The sequence below is a fragment of the Lytechinus pictus genome, chromosome 5 (assembly GCF_037042905.1).
Source record: "Lytechinus pictus isolate F3 Inbred chromosome 5, Lp3.0, whole genome shotgun sequence".
Taxonomy (NCBI): domain Eukaryota; kingdom Metazoa; phylum Echinodermata; class Echinoidea; order Temnopleuroida; family Toxopneustidae; genus Lytechinus; species Lytechinus pictus.
The window spans coordinates 17,147,967-17,164,249 of record NC_087249.1 but is presented as its reverse complement, the minus strand read 5'-3'; positions in this window follow the sequence as shown (position 1 = coordinate 17,164,249).

Sequence of the window (16,283 nt, the reverse complement as noted above, 5' to 3'; positions counted from 1 at the left end):
TGAGAATTGCTAGTGAGGGAGACTATCTAGTGAGCATTTTAATGATTGTTTCCTATGATTATTGTTAATCAGGGTATCATGTGGATGCTATTGATACTTTTTTCATATTTATCGCGCTATGGCCAATGACGGCTTACCATTCCCCCCCCCCCTCCCCCTCCGCCGAGAACGGCATTTTATTTTTTTCATCGTAACCGCAATAACAACATGTCTATGTTTCTTTAAATTCTGCATTTATAATTCAATTATAAATGTATACATTTTTTTTTTATTTGTTACCCCTCTGTGTATCTTAACCGATATTGTGTGAATAGTATAAAGAAGACCCTGGAGGGGAAAAATTAAGAATAATATGAGAATAAATATGGAGAAAATCTCAAGAAATAAAACAGCAAAAGGGGGTAGTAAAAAGGGGGCGAAATTGAGATCTATCAACTGAAAGCAGGGACGGAGCCGCAGGTGGGACAGGGGCGGCCCCGACCGCCCCCCCATTATTTTTCTAGTAGTGAATAAGAGGGAATTGAGGCGAAAGGGAAAAAGAAATGGAAAAAGGGGAGAAAGCAAGAAACAAAGAATGAGGGAGGGAGGAAGGAAAGAAGGATGAAGTGTTTAAAAAGAAGGGAGATATATTAAAAAGATACAGACTAAGTGTTAACTCACGTATGGACTTTGAACCACAATGTCCGGGGTTCAAATACCACGGCAGCACTCAAGGCGTTTATCTACATTTGTCACTCTCCACCCACGTGATAGTAACTACCTGGTAGGGAGGAATTCCGTGAATGCTCGAGCATTCAATCAGGATAGCCCTGCAAATTCAAGCCGGGGTAATCCTGCGAAGAAGAAATTGTATTAAGCGCTATAAAATTACCTATATAATTTCATGATGTTTGAGTGTTATATAGCGGATGAAGAACCCCCCCCCCTTCCCTTCCAATAATTATACAAACAAAATGTACATTATGGTAGACCATTCGATTTTATATAAAATAAAACCTTTGGACGAAATTGGAAGAAATGGGGGGGTTATCGTGTGTTCACTTTTTGCCGCCCCTCCCCATCAAAATATCCTGACGCCTCCCCCGATGAAAGGCTATTCCGATTTTCAGCTCATTACTATACAATCATATTTTGTAGAAAGTGGGTATACTTCTATGAAATTCGATGAAACTTAATGTCATGTCCCTCTACATGCATGGCATAGTTCGCGTGACAGTCTTCTTCTGCGCCCTTAGTTTGAATTGTTGAATACAAAATCATGAAAACGAAGAGTTTCATATGCAAGAAATCACGCATCTCCTTTTTTCCAAATGTCTTTTTGCTACTATTTTTGCAATATCCTCGTAATCTATACTGTAATAATTTTAGAAAAAATCAATTGAATAAGACAGTTTGGGTGAAAGTAATAGAGAAAAACTGCACATTTGATTAAACATCCGCCCTTTCCATCTTCAGAGTCTCAGCACGGGAAGGAATATCTTCTTAATGCATTCCCGTCTTCTCTGTTTTCGAGTTGAAGGTGTTTAATGTGGCGGAATCGTTTGCAATCAAACCTGATCCTACCAATGGAGGTATTGATATGACTCCGATAAAGCCATTATCTTGTCTAAATAAAATTGATAAAAGCTTTCAGCTTCGCGATGGAGGAAGAAGTATATTGTCATTTCATTCATATTGCGCGTTCATAATTCCTTTAGAAATCACAGAAAAGTTCCATTGAATTGGAGCTGATATTGGGTAATAAAGAAGAGAGAGAGAGAGACGAATTCTGTTTGATTTTAATTTTATGAAACAGCGAAAGCTTCGCACTTCGTCGGCAAGAGTGGGGGAACTCCCCCCCCCCCTCCCTCCCTGCATGCACCCACCCCTTACCCACCTCTACAGGAAGCGCGCTTCGCGTGTACTTATATTATTATATTACTCCAAAAATTAAATCCTGGCTACACGTGGTTGAGTGAATTTCACGCTTTAAACAAGTAGATTCGTGTGAAACGTTCGGTCTTATGAAAGAGAAATCTTTGAGGTCGCTACCAAGGAGAGTAAATATGAAGATAAAACAAATTCATTCATTTTTAGTGTTTTATCGAAAACATATTAATAGTCCCAAATACGCCTTCGAACGATCCAGTGAGATTGCTGAAACAAAATATGTAATGTCAAGCATGAAAGTGCATGTACCTTCAAAATAAACTGTATTTAGCGACAACGATAAAAGATTGTTAATAAAGTTTTAAAGAATTATAATGATGTACATGTAGGTAGACATGACTGCATATTTTAATTTAAAGTCTTATATTACATAATCCCAGTGCAGTGATAAAAATGTTTCGTATTGTTTCTTCATTGCGAATGAAGGCTTTATTTCCGGAATATGAGTGGGCGGTAAGAGTACCAACCTTCACAAACTAACGTCCCGCATCACGACGCACGATGTGTATTCAAGAACACAGTAAATGTATTGAAAATGTCCTGGTATATGAACAAGACATATTTGCAATATTTCGTCAGCTCCAAAACTTCGGACTAAACTGTTGTTCTGGCCGGTTCTTTAATTTTTAACTGATGACAATGAACAGCTGGGAGGTCTTTGTCGAAAATTTAAGAACCGAAACAACAGTTTAGTCCAAAGTTTCGGAGCTGACGAAATATTCCCGGGGAAATATTGCAAATATGTCTTGTCCATATACCAGGACGGAACTGCTGTTTTGATTCACTAATAATCTACAAAGACATCTTGGTTGATCATTGTCATAAAGGGCATTAATTTGACAATGCATTTTATAATTATGTTCATGAATGTGTCGTGCATCACTCCCTATTGTCTATGAAAAAAAAAAGAGTGGGTAAAATGCATGCCATTATGCAGTTCAGTCTAAAATGGATATGGAATTACTTAAGATACTAAATCAAACACGTTGGGTAAATAGTGAAATTCGATCGGTAGAAATATTGGCGAAAGTTTTATGTACGGTCATCGATCAGAATATAATATCGCCAACGCATCAATATACAGTGCAGGGGCGAATGTCAATGACGCGAGCGAGTACCCAAGCAGTGACAAGGAGGCGGCAAAATGATATGAAATAAAGAAGAAATGTCCGTTGATAATTAGCCACCTTTCGCAATCCTCACGGACGCTAATATTATGGTCCCCTAACACAAAAGTTAACGCTTAATCATACACTTGATTTTTAAGATTGATTGTAGATTATAGTCAATAGAATCAAACGTAGAAAACTGCTCTACAATCAATGCTAAGCTTTGTGTTACAGGGGGGTTACAGGCCTTTTCGTGTGCAAAATTCTTTCCCGCGACACCCTCACCATACATGCATGTACATTACGACTGATGGTCATCATCGTATATGCCCCCTGAGCCGGCGGCGAGCCTCTACTATGACAGCTGGCTGGAGATATTCGAAATTCAGGGCCTACAATAGATTATGACAAGGATAAGAAAGTGGTTTTTCATACACTTATCGAGTACTTAATGAGTGAGCAAAAAGTTACTGAATTAAGGCTTAGATATAGATCATTACATTCCATCGAATCGATATTGCATTTAATGTGGATTATTGGTGGATCACTGGCAATTGATTTCATGGGTCAGATCACCTCTCCCATGTCCCCAGTCGAAACCATTTCGCATGCGTTGATATGTACACGGCATCGGCAATAGGCCTAAACATGCTAAACGCGTCTGAACAACAGTCAAATTTGCGGGGGTTTTCTTTTGCTTACTCATTCTACACAAACGATATGTCTCTAGCACACAATGTAATGGGCATTAATTATGTTTTACTTTCCCCATAAATGGGGGATTACATTCTAATTCCCGGGGGGACCACTTCAATTGATAAGTGGATACCAGGTGCGACCATGGGGTTTCGAAAAGCACCCTAAACAAGGGAAGCAAGTCTTTTCCAGATTATAAAAAATGCATCTCTTAACAAGTATTTAGCTAGTGAAACCCTACAAGTATTGAAAACATATCCTCCTTTTCAGTATTTTAAACATTGTTTTTGACATCCTTATAACGTTACATAGGCCTATACGTAACGTACTTGCCCACTCTTTCCCTTTTTACGCGTGGTCGCGCCTGGTAGGCACTCTTCAATGGAAGTTGGCCCCCCGAGCGGCCTCTCGAGCTCTGGGAGGAACCAATGTAGCTCTGGAAAGTCGTCCTAAATCGGATATATCGCTGTTACCATAGTAGCAACCAGAATTTTGCACACGAAACGCAGATTGAATGTTTCCGTTCCAGATGCGAAACGAAAAAAATATCTCATGTCACACAATTTGCATTGCAGGACAGAGTTTTACGACCATGACGACAGGCCCAAAAGTCTCTTCCAAAATCAACTACCGTCGCAAATAAGCGTTCGCGTTCTCCAACGAAAGGTCGGGAACGGGTCGCACTACGAGCCCATGTAGTCAACATGGTCAATTTAAAGGGGGCAATCCCATAAAATATGTACGTCCGGAAAAATGGCCAATTCGGCTACTGCGAATTCGTCCACTAACCACGTGGTCTACTTTCATTTAGTCGAATGTCATTCCGTCCATCAACATTTCGTCTAACAATCATTTGGTCCAATCCTATCATCGATTCGTCTAATCACTATTTCGTCTATGACCATTTCGTCTCATAACCAGTTAGTCTAATATAACCCACTTAATTTTAATTCATTTTGCACAATATTAACACTTTGTCCAATTAAACTAAATGGCTATTGGACCAACTGGTTATTAGACGAAATGGTGAGTGGACGAATTGGCAATTAGACCATGTGGATAGTGGACGAACTGATGGTAGACCAAATGATAGTTGACGAGTTTGAAATTGGACGAATTGGCATTAGACGAATTTGAAATAAACCATACATGTACGTCCGACCCCATGCATGTATGTGAGACCTTTTTGAAATTTTCTGTCTCTGATTGCTGGTTCTTGTGACAGTCTGTAATCCAATCAAATGATCATGACTTGGTCAGTTTATGAAGTGAAGTAAAACTTTAGAAAAATGGGGGTCAGATGTACAAAAAGGTTGATTATTTTACGGAAATACCCAGGAGTATACTCCAAGCAGAAAATCGTATGATTAGAATAAATAGAATAAAATCAAGCAAGCAATCCAGAGCACTGGCAAACCCCAAGAAAACCGGATGAAAAAAATAACGTAAGCATAAAAACTAAGATTCGCATTTTTATTTGAAACATGCCGTCGTGAATTTGCAGAGTGGGCTAATGATGTCACGTCCTCACTTATCTTTTCTTTATTTTGTTGCATGGAATCTTAATCATTTAATTGCTTTAGTGAATATAAAAAAATATATAGGCTCATCCCAAATAATAAGTTACAGTGATAATCTTGAGCTCCTTACCAGGGGCGGCGCCAGGGTAGTTTGATGAGGGGCAGACAACAAAGCGATCCAATTTTCTCGATTCGAGGAGGGGGGGTATAATCGTCACATGTCCTATACCCTTCTCTTTGATGCTCTTCTTTCTTTACTCTTATATTTTCTTTTTCTTTTTGTTTCTCCTCTATTTTTTTGTCGGGCTGCTCGAAAAATAATAGGGCAACCGTCCCCTGCCCCCCTCCCCCCTGTAGAGGCGCCCCTGATCAAAACTCAACTAAAAATTTTAATATACGATTGGATTTGAATAATATTGTATAACCCATGACGAAAAAGTAGGGAGATATCAAACCACTCATTGTATATTTCATATGATGACATTGACCTGCATAATTATATAGAGTTGCCTCCCAGAAAATAATCCGGAACTTAAAGACTGATTCTTTTGTTATTTTCATCCAATTTAAATGGAATTTTCAGTGTTTTGCGAGGGGCCGTTTGGCATTCCAATTAAAAATGCCCTCGTATACAATAATCGTGTAACGGGCAGTTAAGTCGGTTTGACACTAAAAATATAGCCTGGTCTACAATTACTTTGGTTTCCACCTCACAGCTCCCTGCTCTAATCATGATTACTTACAACTCCCTGGTTACAACCAGTTCCTTATAACCATTTGGTCTAATTGCCAACTAGTTCTTCCACCCAATTTCTATTTTAATAGGCTATATTCATTTATTTTCATCTAAAAATTTCGTCTTACATTACTCAATTAGTCTGCTTGATTTTCATGTAGATGAACACTTTTTAAGAACACAAAAAGTCATTTGACAAAGCGCACATTGGGTGATTTCAAGTCCGGTGTTGGCCTTGGTGTTGGTGTTAGTGTTGAAATTTTGATTGCTTCCCCTAGCTCCAAAACTAATTCAGATTTTGTAAAACTTATCCAGATCACACGATTGACATCTCAACAACTAGTGAATGACTTTTCGGGACCCATCTTCATGTTATTTTTGGTGTTATAATCGTGTAAAAAATGACCTAACACCAACACCAAAAGGTCAACACTGAACTTGAAATCACCCAATATGATGAGATAAAGGAGAAATTAGACCCCGGGATAAGAACCATAATTGTGGGCATCAGACTAAATGACAATTAGACCAAGTGAGTATTAGACCATTACATAAAATTGGTAGTAGACCAAGGGGATATACAAAACTGTGAGTGTGTGAAGTTATATCGGTGGGTTCAACAAAATAATTACAGCAGAAAGATGGGAAACCCCCGTATCTTTCATGGTCATGGTATTCTACAGAAGTCTATTTTGGTTGCTTTTTGGTAAAGTTACTGGGTGTGATTGGATTTGTATCAATCATTACATCAGGATGTGAATATCAGATCTTCAAGAAGAGCTTTAAAATCATAAAGCTGTACTTTGTCGATATTGAATTATACAAGAATCCTTGTCCCCTTCCCGCTTTACACCCTGAGATCTCTCTCTTCTGCTTTTTCTTTCTTCTTAATTCGCCTTCTTCTCCTTCCTCTTCTTCTACTTCTTCTCCTTCCTCTTCTTCTACTTCTTTTTCTTCCTCTTCTTCTCCTCATTTTTATTATCATTAATTTTTTTTATCATTTTTATCATCATTATTATTATGATCATCAATGTTATTCTCCTTCTTCTCCTCCTTCTCTTCTTCCTCCTTATTCTTCGTATTTGCTCGATGTCGTTTCCAATGACGCAATGCAATAAATCAATTTTCAGTTTCTGAATCAAGCATAATACGTCCCAAAATCAACCATAAGTCATTTGATTAAACGCAGACTTGTTGTTAATTCGCGAAATTTATTGCAATTAACGCCCTTAATTCGTCTGATAAAATGGTGCGCAAAATACCTAAAACCCGGCCCCGTAGTCTAGTCGGAAATGTGCTTATCTTGTTTATAATCATATTAGGGCCCTATGAAAGAACAGTTACATTGTGTTCATGCCACTGACTGAAACTGGCATTCCATCATATCATATCCTTTGTTAATTTTGAGAACATGTATATCTTTGTGTTTTTATATGGATAATTACATATACCAATAAAAAACATAGGGGGTCCGAGCACTTTCGGAGAACATTTTGCTTTCTCACGTATGCTGCATTGAAAATGATGTCAATCTCAGCTTACTGTCACAATATTTGTATCAGTCGGTTCCATGACATTTGCTCCGGCGACAATTGCTCCGCTGTAAATTCTACACAATAATGGAATGACCAACTTCAACCCAGGCTTTAACACTAAACCCTATCCAAGACATATCACTAAACCTAACATAAAACCTTATTGCAACCCTAACCTTAAAGGACAACTCCACCCCTTTAAAAAATTGATTTGATTAAAAAATCCAACAAGCATAACACTGAAAATTTCATCAAAATCGGATGTAAAATAAGAAAGTTATGACCTTTTAAAGTTTTGCTTAATTTCACAAAACAGTTATATGCACATCCTGGTTGGTATGCAAATGAGGAGACTGATGACATCATCCACTCACTATTTCTTATGTATTTTATTATATGAAATATTCTAATTTTCTCCTCATTGTCAAGTGAAACAGTGATTAATTCCTCCCTGAACATGTAATATTCGCATTGCTTAATAAAATATAATTCAGTCAAGTCGGTCCCTATGGTCATATCTGTAAAAAATGAAATATTGTATAATTCAAACAATAAAAAATAAATAGTGATGGACATCATCGACTGACTCATTTGCATATCACTGTTTTATGAAAAATAAGCGAAACTTTAAAATGCCATAACTTTCTTATTTTACATCCGATTTTGATGAAATTGTCAGTGTTATGCTAGTTTGATTTTTCTCTATTTATTCAAATCAACATTTTGCTGGGGTAGACTAGACCTTTAAAGACGAAATAAGACCCGGAGTTATTGTCGCAGGAGCAAATGTCGTGTAACCCTGTCGGAGTGTCGGTCATTCCCCAACAATAATCGATCGACACCCATGATTGTTGTTTTTTGGCTCGATTTTATTTTTATTATATGCTGTTTTCTGTAATGGGTTTATAACCACTATAGCGAAAATTCTAATGCCCTTATACACTAGCCACAAAATAAATTAACTTTCAAATAAAGCACGTGATCTTGACACAATCCTTATGCTCGTTATTTTGACAATATTTTTATTGCACAAATGTCAATATTCACAAACACCAACCGACAAATCACCCAGATACACGAGTACATCACATATATTACTATTATTATAAGTAAATTCAGTGACATAAAAATCGTCTATTTACACCAAATTATATGCTTCATTATTAGTCTGGCTCCCGGGAGAATCTTATTATTTTCCACTTCACTTCATCCTCATGACAAATTATGACTTTCTAAAATATCTATTGTACAGTCTACCCTGTCAAACCTATTACATCATTAAGCAACTATTTCCAGGATATTTATTGAACTACCACCTCTAGAGATTATTTCCTGAGAGATGATAAATGTATTCTTTTCACTTTTTGGAAGATTGTGTATTTGCTTGAAAGCCAGGCTGATAATAAAAACTAATGGGTGATGGTTCAAAGCGAGAGGAGCAGAGAGTCAGGGAGAGAGAAAGAGAACAGGAAGAGTGATATCGAAAGAGAAAGAGACAGATGGAGGGAAGGGAGAGAGGAGGAAAGAGTGGAAAGACAATATGGGAGAGGATGAGAATGAATAAGGGAGAGAGAGAGATAGAAGGCGGAAGTGTGTGTGTGTGTATTTGTGTGTGCTGTGTGGGTGTAATAGAGAGACAGGGGAAGGAGAGAGAGAGAGAGAGAGAGCAGTCAGGTGGACCAGCCAACAGGATACTCTGTGAAAAAAAATATGATCCACATTATCTTTTTAAACATTAAAAGTCTACCGAATCTGACTGAATGATCTACTATACATGAACAACTGCGACACAAAACCACAAGCATCTACATGATTACATGATAATTCTTATGAAAACTTCTTATAGACCAAAAACCCCCAATTACAAAAATACTTAATCATTCCTTACCCTCTCACTCATGCATTGTAATGTTTTCATTTTATTTAAAACTTATTTGCTTTCTTTAAAACAGAGCTTTAAATTTGCACTTCACCATCAGTCTTATCAATATTAATTCTGATTTAATTGGCTGTGGAGCCCTGTTACCATTATTAGTTGCCATTGATCGATAGCAGATTTACATTTTATGTAAAGGATTCAGAACATGATTTTTTAAATTATAGTAATTCACCCAGGGTAGCCACTTCAGCTACTATTACCTTGTTTGCCCACACGCCCTGCTTAACAATTTTATTATCACCCTTCTCCATTCGAGCGCCTGACACGAATGCAGAAGATTAAAAACAAAATTCTTGTCTTTGGTATGACCCAGCTGGGGATCGAACCCACGTCCTCCAGTTTATGAGGCATGCACTCTACCACTGAGCCACTATGTCTATGTTATAGCAACTTAGAAACACAGTAACATTCTTCTGAAAAACCAGTGTCAACTTGTGTCACTTCCCTCCCATCCCCATCCCCACACTCACCACCCCCCCCCCCCCACCCCCAATCAAACAAGCTGACAAGTTAACAATATCATGGCATGGGCATAAAAATGAAACATTCAAGATGTAACCAATCCGTAATAATGATTCACAGTAACAATTACTCCTCCAAGTAATGCTATACTGTATTACAGCATTACACGTAACAAATAAGAAAAAAAAAACACTGTTTTTGAAAAAATGTCCATTTGTGAGAGCCCTTTCCCTTTTTAGCATTTACTACAAATTCATGGATTTGAAATACAATCATGTAACTTGGTGGAGATGATTGGAAAACCCTAAACCAACATTTGACAAGATTAATCTATTTAGACTGTAATAGCAAAAGAGAACTAGAAAGTCAAACATGGAATCTTTTATGTTGATTACATCTGTGACATGAAAACTTTCTCTAATTTACACGAAAAGGAAACCATGACAACCAAGCTTATTCATTTTTCAAAACACTTTGTGATACCCTTCCTGATGAACCCAAAATTCATCCATGTTAATTGGTCAATTAATATTCATGGCCACTAAAGTTTGAAATCTTTCAAAATGTCTGTCTGTGAGAGCGTGATCACATGCTCAGATTGTTCATAAAGACGGAGCACGAAGTTTCACATAAGTATTGAAACAAGCATGGACAGAATGCATACAAGTATATTTACATTATCTATGCATCACTCATATTCACAATCAGCCTTTTGTTTTTCATTTAGAAAGACCAATTTGAAAGGTTAAAATAATGCAATCAAACATGCAAACAAAACCATAAAATGTACAATAAACAACCATACAAAAATGAAATCTTTACAATATATCTAGAATATACAGTGTGACACCGTGGTGAAGGCGTAGTGTAGATATTTACATGCTCATTTCATAGATCAATGTGATATAGATGTATCTACATCACGTAACAAAATCATCCATTGGCTACATCACGAATATCCATGCATTTGAGTATTATACATACATACAAAATTTAAAAAGAAAAAGAAATAGAAAACACGTGTGAAGAGCCATCCTGATCAGCAAATATGCAACAACAAAAAACATGAAAACTGGGCTTAGTATCACAATTCTCATAAACTTGATTGCAATTGATTGCAAATCCAATAAGATCAATCATTGAGTTTGGTGTAAAGGTCCAATATCAATCAGCTACACATTGAGAACATGGGCAATGGAAAGAGAAACATGCATTTCAGAGTTCATTCACAGCTACAAAAATGTAATAAAGAATACGTGTAGCTCACTGAATATTACACATATAAAATAGTACCAAAAGTTGAATATCGTACAATCAATTACAACAAAAATAGTCACATTTGCAAAGAAATTTGTACATTTTAAGCTGAAGCGCTTCATATTGCAATGGTAATCTACTTATAATTATATTTACTAGGAAAATGAAACATGATTGTTCGCTTGCATTAAATACAGCTTGCAAATTCCATCCAAGTAACTTGATCAAGTATTACCTAAACTCTGTGGGAATTCCTTTTGTAAAGGACCTCTAAGCACCTACCATAAGAGTCTGTGACATACATGTACAAAACTATTAAGTTATTAAATAGAGATATTTTAAATAGAGATACCATGGCAAAACTAGGAGTATGAATACCGCATGCACTAAAAAACAGCTTTCAGCTTTTTTTATTAATAGATTTAGGTTTTCATATAGCCCCAACTATTGCACATCTAGTCTACTTACAGCGGACTACTCAAGACATATAGAAAAACAAATAGCATAATATCAAGGTGTGTATTAAAATACAGCCACTTTGGTCTCTTATTCTGTGTAAGAAACAATGTGAGATGATAATATATGTAGGCAAGAAGTTACAGAGTGAACATGCACAATACCGCACATGTAGGGGTACATTTTGAAAATGAACATGATGATAGCTCAAAGCACACTAGACCATATAATCCACCAAGATGCAGGAATAAGTTCAATCTTTACACGATGTTTGTCGAGTACCGAAGCGATGACATCATTATACAAAAAATCTGTGCTTTTATTATACCATACGTTTGCAGAGCAAGATGAAATACATCCATAGCCCAATTTTGGAGGGAATGGCGCCATAGGGGCACCAGAATTTGCCTGTATGAATACCTATGTAGCCTCACTGTAAACAATGTAAATCGGACTGGTTCCAGACACTTCTGTCAGAAGGGCCCATTGGGTACATTCTTTTGGCCAAACCTTGGGTCAACACAAACCGATTCATGTCATATTTGGTGTGTGGAGATTTTTCTTTATGCTCCACCAAAATATGGTCATGAAAATGCTGAGATACACGAGAGAAAATCAATGGCGTCACACTTGATACTCTATAACGGCCATTGTACACCTTATGACTGGTATGCATTCCAATTTGGAATCGAACAAATAAACATAAGATGTGAACTTCCTACTAAAATAATCAAGTTAAAAGCTTTAAACATGGTTGCACTCCTCCATATTATAACAGCAACAACAAATTTTAGCCATAATGACATATTAACCATCATTACAATCTGCTATGATTTGAAACCAATATGGTCCTTACTCTATGACAAAGGCTTCCAATTGATTCAAATACAAGACTTCTACTTGTATGATTTTTCTAAATAAAAGCTGAAATAAGAAAAATTTTGTTCATTTAAAAATTTCAGAAAATATGTAAAATGTGTTATTCCAATTTCAGGTTGTAGACAAGTCATAAGCTGTGCAATGGCCTTAAAGGGAAAGTTCACCCTGATAGCAAGTTGGTTTTGATAAAAGTAGAAAAAATTGAGAAAAATGTTAGTGAGGGTTTGATGAAAATCTTTCATAGAATAATAGAGTTATGGATATTTAAAGTTTTGATTTTGTGACGTCACAGATGAGCAGCTCCTCTTTATCTTGTAAGATAGAAATTTCCCAAAATGTCATTTTCTAAAAAAAAATATTGATACTGGTTTCAATTGTGCAGTGGGTATATCATGAGATATATCATATTCATACCCCTTTCTATAAGAAAGACATTTGCATCCATCATATGCCATTGAAAGAGTTAGAAATTATTGACTGTATATTATGGACCGATAATTTATTACATAGGCGCAATAGGAAAATTGCAAATTCGCAGAGGTGGGGTGTATGAATATTATGGTTCCTGGTCATTCAGCTGAACCCTAGCTGGGTCATTGTGACATAATTTGTGTTGATTTAATCAGACAGACAAAATTAATATTCATATCTTGTCTCCAAAAATGCCTCTTTCAGGTAAGAATTGTATGTCACAAATTTAAAAGCTAAAAAGACATAACTCTCTTATTCTTAGATGGATTTTTTTCATCGAACCTTAACCATCAAATCCTAGAAACATTTTTCAGCATTAATAAATAGTGTGAAAATTTGTCCTACTTTAATGACTATTCATAAGACTTCATTTTAATAAATAAAAAAACATTTGTAGCCGGAACTCATCACATCATAATGATATAATTATGTCATGATGGGTTTCATGATTGTCACAATGATTTTATTGTGACATGTCATGGTAAATGATGTCATTACTGTATACCTGCTCAACTCTGGACATATTTTTGTACCAACATTTTAGAGAATTTGAATGATACACATTTATATTTTCTTTAAACAGTGCAACAAAGTAAAGAAAGTCTGTTGCCTCTGGAACATTTCTTTCATACCATCAGCTTTTAGAACCAAGTCTGGACTATCCTCTAGACAGCTTTCAAGTATGGTTACAGTACAAATCATGTAGGGAAACAAGTAAAGCTCCCCAAAAGGCAACTGGTCCATTCAGATATGGTACAATAAAACACTGCATTATGGTGCACCAAGGATGGATGCACAAAACAAATTGTATTTTAAGCATCACAAAATAATGCAGAGTTGACAGAGACCTCAAGACCAAACAGATTCTTTAAAAAGTTTAGCACAAAACAATTTGCCTTGACAAAGTCATGATCTCATTATGTGTTGAATGAAAACGCATTGATATCATTTCTTCCGATTATCAATGCATACATGTACATTGTAGGTATTGGCATTTGCTGAATACCGGTAAGCTTCTTGAACTTTTAAACATGTTAATATTCTACAGAGCAGCATGCAAGTAAATCGCGATTAAGCTTGATTGACATTTTACGAAAATAAATGAGACAAAACTCTGTGACATCTCAATTGATTGTACCTTCTACACATTTTTCGAGGTATCAATATACATTTATGTAGAAAGATCTGTTTCGGTTGTACGCTTACTTTGGCCATTTATTTACACATTACTAAAACTTTTGTTTTTATTCTTACGCTCTCCCAACTGAGCTATTTGGGCAGATTCAACAATTATTCAGCATTTTTCTTCAATGATATATATAGACATCGAGCAAGAATTTTCATATCAATCTAAACATATTTTGTTTATAAAACTCCATTACAAGAGACAAAATCATAGGACATGGAGATTGTAAAAAATGTGAGAAAAGTTCAGGCAGCATGAATTTGATTGAAGTCCAGATTGTCATTGTACTTAAGACTCTTAGCATCTCTCTCTTCATCATTGAATAAAGGAAAATCATCCTGCATCATGCTTCATACATTTGAAAGTGAAAATGCAGTTTACTTCTGGGGTTTCCGTTTCATAAACAGTTACAACTATTGCAATTTACCATGGTAGGAGGCCATAATGACATAGTTACAATAGCTGCAAGTCCTTTAATATGAAACAAGCCCCTGGTTTGGTCGGTCTACTCCCTTTTGCTCTCTCTTCCCTTTCCAAGATATACACTGTATATCGGCGCTGATTACATATAACAAGTGGAATGCCTCTGGCTGTCTCACCTGCACCACGCGATTCAATATAGCAGCAGTGCCGACTTTGAAAACTACTATAAAATAATTATTCACAAAAAACACCATTCATATGATGATACAATACTATGTTCATTGACATTTGACCTTGATCATGTGACCTAAAACTTGTCAGTGATACTTGATTACCCCTACATCCACATTTTATAAACTATATCTATAAACTTTGAAAGATATGACAGCAAACTAATAATTACCTCTAAAATGGCCAAAGTTCAATGACCTTAAATGACCTTTGACTTTGGTCATGTGACCTGAAACTCGCACAAGATGTTCAGTGATACTTGGTTACTCTTATGTCCACGTTTTATGAACTAGACCAATACACTTACAGAGATATGATGGTAATTCAACAAATACATGTACCTCCAACATGGCCAAAGTTCATTGACCTTAAATGACCTTTGACTTTGGTCATGTGACCTGAAACTCGCACAAGATGTTCAGTGATACTTGGTTACTCGTATGTCCACGTTTTATGAACTAGACCAATACACTTACAGAGATATGATGGTAATTCAACAAATACATGTACCTCCAACATGGCCAAAGTTCATTGACCTTAAATGACCTTTGACCTTGGTCATGTGACCTGAAACTCAGATGGGATATTCAAAGATATCTGATTATTCTTATGGTCAAGTTTCATGAATCAGATCCATAAACTTTCAAAGTCATGATGGTAATTCAACAGATACCCCATTATAGCCAAAGTTCATTGACCTTTGACTTTGGTCATGTGACCTGAAATTCGCACAGGATGTTCAGTGATACTTGATTACTCTTATGTCCAAGTTTTATGAACTAGACCAATAAACTTTCAAAGTTATGATGGTAATTCAACAAATACCCCCAATTTGGCCAAAGTTCATTGACCCTAAATGACCTTTGACCTTGGTCATGTGATGTGAAACTCAAGCAGGATGTTAAGTATTACTTGACTAATCTTATGTCCAAGTTTCATGAACTAGGTCCATATATTTTCTAAGTTATGATGACATTTCAAAAAATTAACCTTGGGTTAAGATTTTGATGTTGATTCCCCCAACATGGTCTAAGTTCATTGACCCTAAATGACCTTTAACCTTATGGCCAAGTTTCATGAACTAGGTCCATATACTTTCGTTTGTAAGTTATGCTGTCATTTTAAAAACTTAACCTTAGGTTAAGATTTGGTGTTGACGCCGCCACCGTCGGAAAAGCGGCGCCTATAGTCTCACTCTGCTATGCAGGTGAGACAAAAACAGCTGCGTAATGAAGCACTCTATGTAATTGCTTTTCCATACAATCACCTGTTTGATCAATTTCTCATTCTGCTATTATTTGAAACATAGAGCAGTATAATCATGGCAATCTTAATTCAGATAATCCAAATATTGAACTTAAGCTGAGATAAAGGCTTAATTCCTCTGTTCCCATTTAACTAGCTGGCCCTTTAAATGTAATGAACGGTCTACATGTAGATATAGAAATATCAGT